This window comes from Choristoneura fumiferana, chromosome 25 (genome assembly GCF_025370935.1).
Source record: "Choristoneura fumiferana chromosome 25, NRCan_CFum_1, whole genome shotgun sequence".
Classification (NCBI taxonomy): domain Eukaryota; kingdom Metazoa; phylum Arthropoda; class Insecta; order Lepidoptera; family Tortricidae; genus Choristoneura; species Choristoneura fumiferana.
In genome coordinates this window covers 7,461,509-7,476,479 of record NC_133496.1, presented here as the reverse complement: position 1 = coordinate 7,476,479, position 14,971 = coordinate 7,461,509, and the positions used below count along the sequence as shown (strand labels likewise).

The 14,971-nt window shown below is 35.7% G+C and overlaps 1 protein-coding gene across 1 annotated transcript in view; it reads left to right on the top strand.

The window, feature by feature from the left end:
- The window catches only part of LOC141442214 (5-hydroxytryptamine receptor 1-like), a 136,488-nt gene that overhangs the window by 100,365 nt on the left and 21,152 nt on the right, over positions 1 to 14,971 (top strand). The window lies entirely within an intron of this gene.

The window sequence follows — 14,971 nt, the reverse complement described above, 5'->3', positions numbered from 1 at the left end:
TTTCAATTTATAATTTTAAAAAAGTAATGATTCATATGAAAATTAGTTTTAACCCGCGGCTTCGCACACGTAAATCATTAGGTCCAGCAGCTGAATTGGAATTCCGCGATTTTTAAAAATTCCCGTGGGAATTCCCGAAAATTAAATCGTGGTTTTCGTTACATTAAAAACAATCATGTCAAATTTCATGACTCTAAGCCCAGCGGTTGTTGTTTCGAGATTTTATCCCTATCCCGCGGTAATATCGGAATAAAAAGTAGCCTATGTTTTATTCCAGATGTCTGGCTATCTACGTACCAAATTTCATCCAAATCCGTCCAGCATATTCCAACATACTCACTCACTCACTCAAAAACTTTCGCATTTGTAATATTAATGGGAAGTAAATAGGATTATCTAAATTAGTTTCTTAGGTAGAACATTTTTTTATAGTTTACTTTTCCATACAAAAAATAAGAAAAAGTATTGATATTTCTTTTGACAATACCAATTAAATAAAAGTTGTAAAAGTATGCGATATATCAACATGTCGTCACTGTTATGTTCATACTCTGTTACGAGAACTGTAATCTACATTACGTTAAATACTCGGAAGGAATGCCTAAGGAGCCTCACGTACCCATTCGTATGTTTACTGCTTAGGTACTAATTGCGGATAAATTACTGCTACATCGCTGATTTCATCATCATAATCATCATCAGCCAGAAATCCACGCTGTTGCACAAAAGTATTCCCCTTATAACGCCACAATTAATGACAAGCCGCCACTTGCATCCCGTCAGTCCGTGGTCAGTCCACCTGGTGGGAGGCCTTCCAACGCTTTGTCTTCGTGGTCGCTACTCGAGTACTTTTCTCCCCCAAAGTTTATCACTGATTTATTTCATTTGAATCAATAGACAAATTAAACAAAGCGGTGATACCGAGCTGTCTAATTCTGTAACTACTTATTTCGTAATCTTGTCTGCCTATACTCGTCCACGGCTGAGGACTGATAATTGAGCGACCATAGACTACTATCCTACTAATAATTATGAATGTGAAAGTTTGTGAGTGAGTGAATGAGTATGTATGTTACTTCTTCACGCTGAAACGGCTGGACGGATTTGGATGAAATTTGGCAAAAAGTTAGTTTATAACCTGGATTAAAACACAGGACTTTTTATCCCGATATTCCCACGGAATAGGGATAAAATCTTTAAATAACAACTGCTGGGCTTAAAGTCATGAAATTTGGTAGTAGATAGCTGGACGTCTGGAATAACACACAGGCCACTTTTTATCCCGATGTTCCCACGGGATAAGGATAAAATCTCGAACTAATAACCGCTAGGCTTAGAGTCATGAAATTTTACCATGATTGTTTTTAATGTAACGTCAATGAAAACAACGATTTAATTTTCGGGAATTCCCACGGGAATTTTCAAAAATCGCAGAATTTCAATTCAGCTGCTAGACCTAATGATTTACGTGTGCGAAGCCGCGGGTAAACGCTAGTGGACCATAATTTAATCTTTAATCTTTATTACGTTCCTTGTTTCGACATCATCATCGGTCCACATACGCCTCTCTGCACTTGGGCCGTAGTTTCCACGCAGGCCCATTGCGTATTGGGATCTTCACGCACACCATTGAATTTAACTTACCGTCTCACTGACGTGACGGATATTAATTTTTCTCTTGACTCATTCCAACAAAGAACATAAGAAAAACACCATAAGCTTAATCCGCGGTGAAACCTTAACCCAATAAACGCTCTACGAGTAGTGCCTTCCTTGAAGAGTACAGTGAGAGCATACTACGACAAGGTTGCACTGCGGGTCAAGCTTCGGTGGTTTACTTCTAAGGAGAGAAGTTATAAGTGACCTGAGCTTACTTAGAGGACTTCGGGTCATTTAGACCCCCAAAGGGACAAAAGGGCTGCGGTCGCCGCTAGAAGTTAAATTATCACTACATTATCAATGAGCCGTGTTAACTAAGGTAAGTTTCTAATTCCAGGAAGATACTATACCGGGTGTTTACTGTAACACGAGCAATAAATAATAATAATGATTTATTTTTTCTCCGTCTGACTGGGGCAAAGGAACTGGCTCATGCATACATGTTTATTTAACGTTTGGGCTCCACATAAAACCAGCGTTACTGCACATAATGTGCGGCAACACATGCTGAGTGGAGACCCTTTTGTAAAATCGTGCCGTGCCGTGTCACCAAGTAACATAGTTTTAGTGCTAGTTCTAGTCTTAGTTTTAGGTGGTACTTATGGAGCCAAAATAAACCTTTCTTTCTTTCTTTCTTTCTTTCTTCTTTCTTTAAATAATTAAAAAATAGATCGTACTCGTCAAACTGAACAACATTAGTTCAGCGACTTTGAAAAATAATAGTCTTTACATTTCCCCTTTTCCATACAAATTAAATACTGTCATCAATGTACGCCATCCTAGAATCCAACTGACGTTGCCTGTCACGCTAGAAATATTAAACATTTTGCTTTAAATTGCTTTTTCGAATAAACTTTAATGTGTAATAAAAATATAATAAAAAATATTTTTAAAAGTCGCTGAACAAATGTTGTTCAGTTTGACGAGTACGGTCTATGTTTTAATTATTTGCTCGTGTTACAGGAAACACCCGGTATAATTATGACGCACATACTATTTATACCGGATGTAGCCTGTGATATAAGCAAATAAATAATTAAAACATAGTTCATACTCCTCAAACTGAACAACATTACATCATATAGGCGATACACTCACCTTCTTCATAAAACTTTCAATGAAAATGAGAAAAAAAACCCATACATAGGGCGATCCTCGTCCTAGTAAAAAATCATCAGGTTGCCAAGATATATTAAATAAGACATGTTTCGTTTCTGTTGGTGGGTGGGCATATTTCTGCCCATGGTAAGGACCATAACAAAAAAAGGGGACACCAGCAGATTGTAAAATTAGTAGGTACTAAGTGAACGAATAAATAATTTTTCATTTTCATTTCGGTATAACTTAGGGATCTGTTAAAAATTCGGAATTGCCTACCCCTATGTTTAGGTGTCCATGGGCGGCGGTGATTGCTTCCCATTAGGTGACCCTATGCTCGTTTTCCCCCTCTTATATATATAAAAAATTATAACTTCTCCGTTCCGTCGTGGGTAAGAATAATTCACCGCGTGTACATATATATTTTTATCTACACTTAGACCTTTCATTTAAATTTTCAATCCGCTGTTGAAATGTTGGAGCACGCTTTCATTTCCAGCCCATTCACGGTCTAAAAATATAACTCCCAATGGATTTATTTACATTGAGTATATTGAGGACAACATGGAAATATATGGTAAGTAATACGTGACGTTTCCGTCGACATTTCTTTCAAAATTATTAGATACTATTTCCGGAGCGTTATAGCTTAGAGAATTTTATAAAACTGCCTTTATTTGAAATAATTGCAAGCGTCTGTAATGAATTTACTATTTCGAGTATATCTGTGGGAAGTAGCTAACTAAGGCGGTTTGAGGCCAGCCGCGACAAAGCTATATGATCCCCTTACCCCTCAGTCTTAGAAGTTGATGCAAGTACTAAACATATTTTTAGGGTTCTCTATCGTTTGCTCGAATTTCATATGCCATAATGTATCGTTTTCCATAATTTTCATTTGCTAAAAGTAATTTATTTCTGAAATAGTATTTTCTTCGGAGTTGATAATAAACTAATCTTACCTAACCTAATGCATTCTATAACATGACATTTTAAAAAACCCTGAAAACAGCACGGTTCTATACATTTTATCACAAATGTTGGTACGACATGTGAAATTCGGGCAAATAAAATTCGAGCAAGTAAAGGTATACGTATTTTTAGCTTTGTTCAGAACTGTGATGTAAATTTAAATATAGATATCCAATATTGACAGTCACAAAATATTGGTAGAAATAACAAAAATGTAAAATAATTAAGTAAGTTGTCTTAACAAGATATCTTACATTGTTGAGGTGGTAGAGTAACACAGCGAAACTTGAATATTTTGTGTATTTTGTTTTTGATGGAATAAAAAACGCAGCGTGCAACGACACAAGAAACAACTGTATTGTTCTTTATTCAGTTGATGTACGATATAAACTGAAACAAAATATAGTTAGTTACGTTTGATCTAGTTCGGCAGGTCAGGTTTTATATGCGATTTGTTTTTACAATATGTAATGTGAGGGATGCCCCCGGATAGGCGAAAACCAGGGTTACGACAATTTTTAATGTACCTAGATAATTTTTATATTCGTTTCATTTCTATACTGTACTAGCTGTTGCCCGCGACTTCGTCCGCGTAGTAATCGTTTATCGCTATCCCGCGGAAACTATGCAATTTTCCGGGATAAAAACTATCCTTTATCCTTCTCAGGGACTCAAACTATCTGTATACCGAATTTCATATAAATCGGTTCAGCGGTTTAGACGTGACTGAGTAACAAAGAAGAATTGCGAAACTGAAGTGGCAGTGGGCGGGGCACATTGCTCGCAGGACTGATGGCCGATGGGGTTAGAAGGTTCTCGAATGGCGTCCGCGGACCGGGAGACGAGCTGTCGGTAGGCCTCCAACAAGATGGAGCGACGACTTGGTTAAGATCGCGGGATCGCGGTGGATGCGGAAAGCACAAGACCGGTCTGAGTGGAGAGCCTTGGGGGAGGCCTATGTCCAGCAGTGGACGTCTTTCGGCTGACAGTCATGATGAGTAACAAACATCCAAATCTCCAAACATCTTCACAAACTTTCACATTTATAATATTCGTAGGATTATGTTTGTTTAATAAAAAAAAATCTTGGAAAAGAAAAAGGAATCCAACATTTCGATGAAAAAACTTAAATTATAAAAAAAATATTGGTTCTTGCAATAGTTGGAAAGGGTTTTTTTCACTGAGCTTGATAAATCTTGAAATGCAATACATCGATCAATATTTAAAAGCTACGAAATGTAAATCTACGAAAACCAAATATTTTAAACTTTGTGTTTTGTCTTTCATCAGACAAGGCAAATGGCCGTTTATCGGCTTTACGTAACCTTAAAAACTAATAATAAAAAATTATCAAATTAAAATTTTTGGTTAGGTACCTAACTCGCGAAATTTCGGCCTTCTCGTTTCATTTAGTGCGTAGATCCAAAAAGGTTTAATAACAAAAACTTAGTATTTGCGTTTAATTAAAATTGTTATCAAGCAAAAACCAAATCCGACCGCCCTTGGGGGTCGTTACTGCTTAATTTATAACCTTGGCTGGTTACTAAAATGTTTGAACTGGAGATGAGATATTTTTACTATAAATAAATATGGTATACTGTTAAGGGTTCTGTAGTCAAAAGGGAAAAATCGCGAACAGGGCGAAACCCTTATGGTTAGGCCATATCTGTCTGTCCATCCGTCTCGGCGACTTAGCTTAGAGACATTAATGTTAGAAAGCTGTACTTTGGCATGAATATATTTAAGACTTGTGCCGACAAGTGGAAGAATAAAATGTAAAAAAAAAATTACCTCCCATAGACGTAAAAGTGGGGCTGATTTTTTTCTTGTCTAAGCTTATAGTGTTTGGTATTTTATAAGTTGAAACGCGTTATACATATGACGCGTGTCAATATACACACATGGAAGTAGAGGCGGGTACATGACAACATAATATATACCTCGGACACGCTGCATGCTCGTGTGTTAGAGTAGGAGAAAGATATTATTGATACCTACCCAAAGACCTACTTGACCTAAACCTACTCGTAGACCTGATGGCCTAAGGTAAGTAGCGCCTGAGTCCATCATCCCCAGCCTATATACGGCCCACTGCTGGGTACAGGCCTTCTCTCAAAATGAGAGGGCTTTAACCGTAGTTCTCACGCGGGCCCAGTGCGGATTGGGAACTTCACACGCACCATTGAATTATTTCGCAGGTTTGTGCAGGTTCCTCACGATGTTTTTCCTTCACACATGAATTTCGAAAAACTCACAGGTGCGAAACTGAATTTGAACCCACGACCCTCTGCTTGAAAGGCAACCACTAGGCCACCTCGGCTGAATCAATCAATTATAGTAAAAATGCGCAATTTGCTTTTTACAAGATTTTTCGGAGACGGCATCACATTTAACCGTCAGTTAACACTAATCAATGGATGGTGAAACAGCTCCTAAATAGATAAATGCTCGTCTTATAGTTCCAGCTGAACAGTAGAACTATAACATTCCCGGTTCGCTTAGTATTCATGAAGTGCTTGGGAATCACTTGATAAATAAATACTGTGTAGTGACAACGCGTCAGGACTCGAACCGTCCGTTGACTGAATTTAAAACTTTTCCGAGCTACATTTTATTTTTAGGGGTAATCTAATTTTTGTTTCTGAGCGTGACAGAGATAATAACACTTTTAAGTTTCTAAAAGACTGGTTGAAATCGCATGAAATTTCATATAAATTCAGTTCTCTTCAGAATATTTTACTGCTCCAGCTCATTTAAAAAAAGGCATTTAATCAAAACCTAAAAGTTTTTCTAAATTATCTGTTAAGGTAATTGTACGAAGCATAACAGTGAAAACAGTACTTTATTATTTATATTTTGGTACCTACTTAATAATGTAATATAATTGTTTTTATACTAAAACGGCTCAATTTACGTTTGGGTAGAGTTGATAGCCTCCTTTTTTTTGAACTTGGTTAAAGAGACACTATCAGTTGGCCGTTGTACTGTAGTTTACCCACCTTCCATTAACTAAGTATAATATATGTATTCATCGAACGATACTGTCAGAAAAAATATACTATAGTGTAAAGGAGTTTCTCACTTACCCTTAAACTTAACACTAAAAAAATAAATTTATTTTTGCATGCTATAATTAGAAATAGCAGAATAAGCTGCCTATTGTCTCAACGCCACCTAATGATATTTTATGTAACTACTTATTCTTTGCAAATAAATATAATATTCTATTCTATTCTATTCTAACGACCCGCTTAAGTCTATGCATCACTTTCAGAAAAAAGTATGTTCTTAACTAAGCGCTTAACGGACACACTGACATTAAATTCAACGCCGAAAGTTAAATAATTTGCGGGCGAAATACAATTGGAATATTCAAATCCCTTAGCCATTTCAGGGAAGCAAAAACTCCTGTTGGACGGATCAGCTTGAACAAAAACAAACTCGACAAAACAATGGATTTAACGAAAATTGCATGTAGAATAGACTAGTGGTGTTTTGCAATGATGTATGTATGTCCACATATCACACACCATTGTTCGTCGTATCCTACGATAAGAGCCACTATCACCATAAGGGCTTTTAGTTTTTATTGTAAAATTGAATTCTACACATCAAGATACATGTTTATATTTTAAATTATAATTTTAATATTTTTTATTAAATAGTAAAAAAATAATTTTAAAAAGCCACAATTACGTATCTCTCACTTCTAACGCGGAGTAAAGCCAGAAATACGCTGCTGTCCTTATTCGCCGTGCAAAAAGGAGACACGCAGGTGCGACGAGGGGGCGCAAGCGCCGTTTCGGCGGTACTCGGCGGACAGCGCCGGAAGAGTGGCGTGCATTCGTAATGCTTATTTCATTTGTAAGATCATCTATTTTTTCGTTAATTGACAATGAAAACCATAAAACGAATCGTCGAGGACTTACACTAGTGAAATGTTACAAAGGATGGCGCTGAACAAAAGAAGTAAACACCAAGTAAATTTAGCGAAATTGATTTATAAAGTTTTTTCATTATTCAGATTCTGTTTATTACTTATTTTAGGTTTACTTTGTATTATTTATTTTTTAGGTTACTTATTTATATATTTACATAGTTTAATGAAGAAATTCAAACAATTTAATGAAGTAGTTAATATTACCTAGAATAAAGCCCGAACGGCTACTGCGGTCTTCTATCGCGTAATAGCTCAATTTTATTTGTATAGCAAATGTGTGGCCACATTGCGGTAGTGTCCTTTTTCTATGTACGAATTATGTTTTGTTGAATTATTGCTCAAAATACTCGCTTTTTAAAGATATATTTGGGCAGTTTACTAACATTTCGGCTTCATAGAATGAACATAATTGCTTATTGATAACATAATTATTTGGAAGGTGTGATTTTACATGTCGATGTTTTTGGGTTCTTATGGCACTTGAGGCCTTTTTCGCTGTATATTTGGCATTATTATATCTATTTACCTTCTAATTTCTTGTCAGTCGGCCAATAGGCTAGAATATTATCTCTTATGGTTTCTTATAAAATTCGGCATGTTCTGTGACTGTTTTATTATTAATATATTTTGCCTGTGCTTTTTAATTTCTATTTACACAAAAAATAAAACGAGAAGTCTCAAGTAGAACCTGAAAAGAACAAGATCTAGATTATTTGTTTAACAATCGGGACCATATTTTAGACAGTGTACCTAAGTTAAGAAAATAAAGATTACCTAAGCATATTTTTTTAAAGACATCGTTTCAGTATTTCTTATTATTTACAGACCGTCACAGACAACAACAGCGGGTTTGATGTTGAAACAACCAAATTAATCGCAGATTTTTTCAAGCTACAACACGTAAATAGAAGACAATTGATGAAGACCGAATTTAAATAAAACGAAAAAAATATTGGTGATATAATTTTGAAAACTTTCCAGGAGCAACACGAAGTTTTCTTCAACTTGAAAAAGTTTAACTTTCTGCTACTGCTGAATTGTTTTCGCCTGATGACATCACCACAGAAAAAAACTGGCGAAATGTAGAATGTGCAATGATTAAAGACAATTTTGGAGTTTAGCTCATTCCGTGTCAGAAATGAAAATTTATCCTGTAGAAAACAAAAAGAAACCGATGAAGTTCTAGATGATATAGTTATGCAAAGAGAGAAATTATTCGTAATTTTTTCTTCGACGATGACATTATGCAAAAATAATTCAGTAGGTATAGGTTAGTAGCGAGAAGTTGAAGGTTTTCAAGTTGACAAAAACTTCGGTGTGACTCCGGGAAAGTTTCCAAAATTATATCACCAACATTTTATTTTTCGTTTAATTTGTACAATGATGGCTACTGCTTTTAATGCATCTGAGTTTATTTAAAATTCAGTCTTCATCAATTTGTCTTCTATTTATGTGTTCTAGCTCTGACAAAAATCTGCGCTGCGATTAACTTGGTTTGCTAAACATCAAGCCCGCTATTGTTGTCGGTAACAGTGTAATATTCAGTCAAAGTCAAAATATCTTTATTCAATTTAGGCTATACAAGCACTTATGAATGTCAAAAAATTCTTTCACCACATTCAGAAATAATGAATCGTTGTCTTTAAAGAAATGTAGTTAATCTTTATTTTCTTAACTTACACTGTCCAATATTTGGTCCCTATTACCAATAATATACTTAGTTACGATTTTCGCGACGACTAGAAAACAATAACGACTTATATAATAAAAGGCGAATAGATGGGCAAGGAGTGTAGTTACAAATATTGCAAAAGCAAGCACGGACCTATAAAGTGAATAAAGACAAGTATCTTTGTATCAATCAAAAAATAAATAAAAAAAACCCTGAAGGATTTCATGACTTTTTTACAACGTTACCTCATGAGAAAAGAGGTGTTGCTACTGCGGTGATACAGACGATGAGAAAGAATAAGGAAAGATCCCCAATGAGTACTGAAGACTGAGTAAATAATAATGTGCAATTTTATTTTATATTAAGAGCGTAGAGAATATTTTGAGTTTCAGAAGTTAAATATTTATTTTAAGTATGTTTTTTTTTTAGTTTCACTTATGCTTCCTTAAATGGGACTTGTTTTATTTTAGGGAATCACTGTGGCTACGTACCTACGCTTTATGATTTAAAAAATCTTAGAAAATAAAAATAAAATATTTTTCTTATTTGCCACTTCTTTCTGTATTACAAGAAAAATACTAAAATTAAAAAAATGTTGAAACGCAAATATTTTAACAACTACAATTTGGTTTTAATGGTAGTTGTGGCCTCGAATTTTTCGACGATAAAAGGCACAATGTAGCTTATGGCCTTTAAAACTCATTTAGTCCGACGAAAAAGGATTTAAAGGACAAATCTATCTATAATGTATCATTAAGAACATAATTTTGTTTTAACAGAACCCTAGAACCCTAATACACATTATTTAATTGCAAAATTATCAATTCGCTACTTATATTTTGAAAGAAACACAAAAATGCTTCTCCTGAAAAGTGAGCATTTTGTAATTGTGGCTCTTATCGTAGGATACGACGTAGATACACTCGTATAGTATTTCGAAATTTCTGCTCGATTTTCAATTTGACTAAAATGAAATGTGTTTAGATGCCTTTGTTTTATCAAAATTTTTTGATCCTGTTTTTTTTCATAAGTTTTAATTTAAATGCTAAGTTTTAATAATGCTTATCTTAGAAGCCGAATTCATCAATTTTCAGTGCTCAAATTGTATGAATAATATCTTTGAATATTGGTTAAAATTCATACCTTTTACTTTCCTCGTTCTTGTATCTTCAATAGCGAACACTTTTAGTCTCTTTTTTAGGAGTAAAACAATGCCAGTGAATAAAGTACTTACTCGATACATTTCTTTTCGATACCTCGTACTTTTTGTCTCGATACTTTTCAATCGATACAGAGTAAGTATTTTTACTTTATAACCAGATGTCGAGTAAAAGTTTTGATATCTCAGTGAAGGTTCCATCCCTATTTTTGTTTATCAGTGTGTTGCAAATGGGCAGTATTTGTTCGTAGGCTCGGTTCATAACACCAATATTATTGTTTTGAGGATACCTACTATAATTAGGTACTTCACAATATTGTTTCCTTCATCGCTCTACTGTAGTTTGTAATTTAATCACACTCCGATGGATTCCGTTTCCCAAATTGAGTGGCACAAAGCTTTTTTGAACTGTCACATCGCAGCATTCTAATAAGCTACATGCGGCAAATAATCCCTAGGGGTTGGCTGGGGTGGCTAACGCGGCCTTTGTTTGTTTTCGTTTTGTTTGTGTACGAAGTCAGTCTTTTTGTTTAGGCGGTTTGGTAAGGTTAAAGGGAAACGCGTCGCATCAATACTTCCAAACGGACTTTTTTGCGTCTCTATGAGTAGGATAGTCTCGGTTCTCCTATTTTAGCTAGAAAAAAAATAATAATCACTAGCCCTAAAATTCAAAAAGTATATTTTTATTTTCTTTATATTCATTAACCCTTCATCAACTATTCATGAAGCCGTGGTGGCCTAGTGGTTTGACCTGTCGCCTCTGAAGCAGAGGGTCGTGGGTTCAAACCCCGGCTCGCACCTCTGAGTTTTTCAAAATTCATGTGCTGAATTACATTTGATATTTACCACGAGCTTTGCGGTAAAGGAAAACATCGTGAGGAAACCTGTACAAACCGGCGAAGCAACTCATAGTGCATGTGCAGTGATTTGATGTAGACTTTAATCAGAGTCAAAACATAACAATTTAACAAAAAATTGTACTTCTTACAACACATTGCTTTCCGCCATTGCTTTTGACATTGACTCTTCATCCCAGCCCTTGTTCAGTTTTTTCTTTTTGTAATTATTGACCATCTAAACAATTAAGCAATGAAAAAAAGCAAGCTAAGCGTTTAAATAACACAAAAACAAATGAATCGCTTAAATATGCCTAACGGTATTGGGCACATGCTCACTTTGCCCTGCGCGCTTTGCCTTTTCGAACCTAAATTTCAAATATTTCGCGCCATTCAAGAACATTTACCAAACAAAGCTAAATAACTGTCAATACATATTACAATTAACGTTTTTCAACAACGCCCTCACAATCCGTAAAACACTCGATATTACCTCGTATTTTTCATATCTGGACTGATCAAATCGTAATTTTTGACACTACACGCGCACGGTCGCTAACAGGCAGCGGTGGGCCTGCGGCAGGTGCGGATATCGCCACGCAGTCACGCCGCCATTGTCCTTATATTTTCAATGTGAGCGCCTGTGCTCGCTTTGAGCACTATGCTCGCTTTGGGCCCCCCTCCCCTACCTACAGGTTTAGCTGTATGACACTAGGGGTAATGGAAATTATATCGAACGTACATATGCCTAAAGAAATTAGGTATGCTTAAAACTTTTATGATATTTGGTCTAGTGTGACTTAGAATCTCATCATAAGAGGTAGCACTGTGTTCAGTAGTAAGATGTATACAATGTACATTCATCTTAATACTAACCCGGAACATTTCAGTAAATGGATCTATTGGTTTGCTTGAATATATTTGTCTTTTTTTATAATTATGGTTGACAAATGCTTACATTTATTGGTTGATATTCAAATTATAAGGCGTCAAATTAGGTGGCTCAATATTGAATAAAAATTCGAATGAAAAACTTCTACTAAGTTGTTTAGTGAAAGAAATCCAGCCTTCTGCTTAAATCTTTGCAGGTGGTAGGACCTAGTGCAAGGTCCGCCCGGATTGCTACCACCATCTTGCTCGCTAATCCTGCCGTGAAGCAGCAGTGCTTGCACTGTTGTGTTTCGGCGTGGAGAGTAAGACAGCCGGTGAAATTACTGGCACTTGAGGTATCCCATCTCAGCCCTCTAAGTTGGCAACGCATCTGTAAAACCCCTGGTGTTGCAGATGTTTATGGCGGTGTGATCTTACCATCAGGAGACCCACTTGCTCGTTTTCCATCCAGTCGAATAAAAAAAAAATCTTTTGGATTATTTTAAAATACAATCTATAAGCCGTACAAGATGATGGCACTACGGTAAATATCTCTATGGTCTGTTGGTCTAATAGAGATGTGCCGCAACCGGTTATCACCTAAAGATTTTGTAGGTACCTATGTTATAATGTATAAAATATTAAGATATGAATGGATCCGTGACGTACTAACATGTACTAGGTCATTCTAGAAAAGGTTAAATGGGTCTAATAAAAATGAGACCGTTTTGGAGATATTTCTACTTTTTATAGATGTTGATATTTAAGTTTCAATTTCATTCTAAGTACGATCCGCCTCAATGCTTACCATAAAAACACACATACCATAACACTAGAAAACGCACTGTACACATCCGATCACAATACGAGTAAAGTAACGAATGTCGAATACAAAAAACACGAATGACGTTGTGTGATATCTAGCCCTATACTACGAAATGCAAAACTCGAATTTCGTATGTTGCCGTCCCACTGACACTTATCTCATTTAATACGCGAGTGAAAGGGACGGTGCGATACGGACTTCGTTTTTCCAGTTTATGATTTTTTACGTTGGCACTAAGTTAGTGATGAACACTGTATTTTTTATTGATTCACTTTATCGTAAAAGTGCATTAATTTTTTCAAATTGGAAAGTAGATTAAGTACTGGAATGCTTTAATGTTATTTTTTTATCATACAGTATACGTTTTACCAATTATATCGGAAACCGAAATCATAGAGCAGCACTGTTCGTTTTATGCTGGCCACATTTTTTACATTTGACATTTCAGACTGTCATTTTAGTATCTAGGTTTCACAAATAGACCATAATTTGGTATAAACAAAGGTATAATAATTTAGCCATCACCGCAGCTACCTGTTGCTGAGTGAGTTAAGGTGGCGTTTCAATGTCAGTGGCAGGATGATGTTATTGTAATATTATAATAGACTGACATGTTTCCAATAACATCACAACTATTACATACACATAAACATCATTATAGCATGTTGTGAGAAATCGATGGACTCATTTTGACAACAATATTTCGTAGTATGTAGTTTGGGTGACTATGCAATTTAAGTCAACAAAAAGTATAGTCAGCAAAAACGCTTGTATTAAAAATGTAATTTTTACCAAAAACTTATTTTTTGTTTCTTATTTGGATCATCAGGAAAACGCGGAAAACCGACGAGTCCCTAGCGACATTAACATTTTAGTTAGGTATACTGTTAAAAAAAAATTAGCAAAAAAAACCGCACCGTGCTTTAACATTATTTTAGGATGCTTTATTACACGTTACTTAATCCACGAAAGCAGACAAAGTACTATATCACTTTATAACTTCTCGATATCATAAAAATCGTCCTGGATTTCTTTTCAAATTTTCCTTTCACGCTCTTAAACGTCCCTTAACATTTATCTCAGCCATAATTCAAAACAAAAATTCACGTCAAATTCAAGTCAATTGGCATCCGCTAAATTGGAATAGATGCGTATTAAAAGCATTGAAAGCTGTTGACTTGGCAAAATTGACCGGCGAAAAAGTGGATTGGATCTTGGGTCCTATACATTATTTGGCTTTTTGTTCCCTAATGAAGAATCGCCGGCACTGGAAATGGCGGTTATAAGATTTGAGATCGTTAGGTATTTTTTTCGGGCAGTTACAAGATTTTTTTCATCGGAACTGTAATAATCATGTTTTTTTTTATTTCTGTTAACTGTATTGGGTCATTCAACGGGTTAATTTAAGCTATTTCCTCAAAGACACTATATAGTGGCCTAACTCTTACTGTTCAAAAGATAATCCATAAAGATAATTAATTAATTAGCAGTAGAACATTTTAACACCTTTTACCGTTTATAATTAATCATCTTTATTATTGATTATCCTTTATACAAGAGCTATTCCACTATAATGTTTCGGAGAAATTATCTGACCTTTTCCGACATAGCCAAGCGAATTAGCTCGTAGAAGTGGCAATGGGCATATATGGCACAGAGAACAGATGGTCGTTGGGGCCGAAAGGTTCTCGAGTGGAGACCGCAGATCGGCAAGCGCAGCGTAGGACGTCCCCATCAAGATGGACGGATGACTTGGTTAAAGTCGCGGGTTCACGATGGAGGCAACTGGAGGTCTATGGGGGAGGCCTATGTCCAACAGTGGACGTCCTATGGCTGATATGATGATAATGATGATCACCTGTTGAATGTTCCCTTAAAATTAACAGAAATCAAAAATAACACGGTGTACACGAATTTTCCGATGATCTGGTAAAGATCACAA